Source organism: Arachis hypogaea, chromosome 4, assembly GCF_003086295.3.
Source record: "Arachis hypogaea cultivar Tifrunner chromosome 4, arahy.Tifrunner.gnm2.J5K5, whole genome shotgun sequence".
Taxonomy (NCBI): Eukaryota; Viridiplantae; Streptophyta; class Magnoliopsida; order Fabales; family Fabaceae; genus Arachis; species Arachis hypogaea.
The window spans coordinates 92,956,280-92,958,697 of NC_092039.1; the positions used below are offsets into that span (position 1 = coordinate 92,956,280).

At 35.8% G+C, this 2,418-nt stretch overlaps 1 non-coding gene across 1 annotated transcript; it reads right to left on the reverse strand.

The window, feature by feature from the left end:
* Window positions 1–1,905: 1,905 nt before the first annotated feature.
* On the reverse strand, window positions 1,906–2,013 carry LOC112799013 (small nucleolar RNA R71). Its single transcript, XR_003200603.1, has one exon. It is a non-coding gene; the product is annotated as a small nucleolar RNA R71 (small nucleolar RNA).
* Window positions 2,014–2,418: the final 405 nt, after the last annotated feature.

Genomic DNA, 2,418 nt, shown 5'->3' on the forward strand with positions numbered 1-2,418 from the left:
TTAGCCGTACAGAAACCATAGAGGACCATTTTCACTAAGAGGACGGGAGGTAGCCATTAACAATGGTGATCCCCAACATACAGCTTGCCATGGAAAGGATTATGAATGATTGAATGAAGACAGTAGGAAAGCAGAGATTCAGAAGGAATAACGCACCTCCATACGCTTATCTGAAATTCCCACCAATGATTTACGTAAGTATCTCTATCTTTATTTTATGTTTATTTATCTTTTAATTATCAAAACTCAATAACCATTTGAATCCGCATGACCGAGATTTACAAGATGACCATAGCTTGCTTCAAGCCGACAATCTCTGTAGGATCGACCCTTACTCACGTAAGGTATTACTTGGATGACCCAATGCACTTGCTGGTCAGCTGTGCAAAGTTGTGAAGAGACATGTGAATCATGGTATTGTGCACCAAGTTTTTGGAGTCATGCCAAGGGATAACAATTTTGTGCACTAAAACTCCAGCCAGGGTACCTGGCTGGGCGTTTAACGTCCAAGGAGGTAGCCAAGTGGGTGTTAAACGCCAAAATGGATACCATTCTGGGCGTTTAACGCCAGGATAACACCAAGGAGGTAATTTTGTTTTCAATTCAAATCTTTTTCAATTTTTCAAGTTTTTAAACTAATTTTTCAAAATCTTATCTTTTTCATATCCTCTCTTATCAATCATATCTTTTTCAAAATCAAATCTTTTCCATTTTTCTTTTAATGTTTTCAAAAATCCTTGCTAACAATTAATGTTTTGATTCAAAAAAATTTTCAAGTTTGTTACTTTCTTGTTAAGAAAGGTTCAATCTTTAAATTCTAGAATCATATCTTTTAGTTTCTTGTTAGTCAAGTCATCAATTTTAATTTTAAAAATCAAATCTTTTTCAATCATATCTTTTCAAACATATCTTTTTCAATCAAATATTTTCTAAATCATATATTTTTCAAACTTTAATTTCAAAATCTTTTTCTAATTTCTTATCTTTTCAAAATTGATTTTCAAATCTTTTTCAACTAATTACTATTTCTTATCTTTTCCAAAACCACCTAACTACTTTCTCACTTCTCAATTTTCGAAAACCACTAACAACTTTTTCAAAATTCTTTTTGATTAACTAGTTGTTTTAAATTCTAATCTTTTTTTATTTCAAAAAATTTTTGAAAATTTTCTCTCTCACATCTCTTTCTGTTTAATCACTAACGCTTATCCTCCTTTAATAATTCAGACCCCCTCCCTCTCTATAAGTTTGAATTATTCTCTCTACCTCATCTTTCTATTCTTCTTTTCCTCTGACACATCAAAGAATCTCTATACTGTGACGTAGAGGATTCCATACTTTCTTTGTTTTTTTCTCTTTCATATGAGTAGGAACAAAGATAAAGGCATTCTTGTTGAAGCTGATCCTGAACCTAAAAGGACTCTGAAGAGGAAGCTAAGAGCAGCTAAAGTACAATACTCTAAAGAGGACCTGACAGAAATTTTTGAAAAGGAAGCAGACAAAACAGACATGGCCGAACCCAACAACAACAATGCAAGGAAGGTGCTTGGTGACCTTACTGCACCAACTTCTAACTTCTATGGAAGAAGCATCTCAATTCCTGCCATTGGAGCAAACAACTTTGAGCTTAAGCCTCAATTAGTTTCTCTGATGTAGCAGAATTGCAAGTTTCATGGACTTCCATTGGAAGATCCTTATCAGTTCTTAGCTGAATTCTTGCAAATCTATGATACTATTAAGACCAATAGGGTTGATCCCGAGGTCTACAGACTTATGCTTTTCCTTTTTGCTGTAAGAGACAGAGCTAGGACATGGTTGGACTCACAACCTAAGGAAAGCCTGAACTCTTGGGAAAAGCTGGTCAGTGCTTTCCTGGCCAAATTCTTTCCACCTCAAAAGATGAGCAAGCTTAGAGTGGAAGTCCAAACCTTCAGACAGAAGGATGGTGAATCCTTTTATGAAGCTTGGGAAAGATACAAGCAATTGATCAGAAGGTGTCCTTCTGACATGCTTTCAGAATGGAGCATCTTATGCATATTCTATGATAGTCTATCTGAACTGTCCAAGATGTCATAGGACAGCTCTACTGGAGGATCTCTTCATCTGAAGAAAACCCCTACAGAAGCCCAGGAACTTATTGAGATGGTTGTAAATAACCAGTTCATGTACACTTCTGAGAGAAATCTTATGAATAATGGGACAAGCCAGAAGAAAGGAGTTCTTGAGGTTGATACTCTTAATGTCATATTAGCTCAGAACAAAATATTGACTCAGCAAGTCAATATGATTTCTCACAGTCTGACTGGATTGTAAGCTGCATCCGGTACTAAAGAAGCGTCTTTTGAAGAAGAAGCTTATGATCCTGAGAACCCTGCAATGGAAGAGGTGAATTACATGGGAGAACCCTATGGAAACACC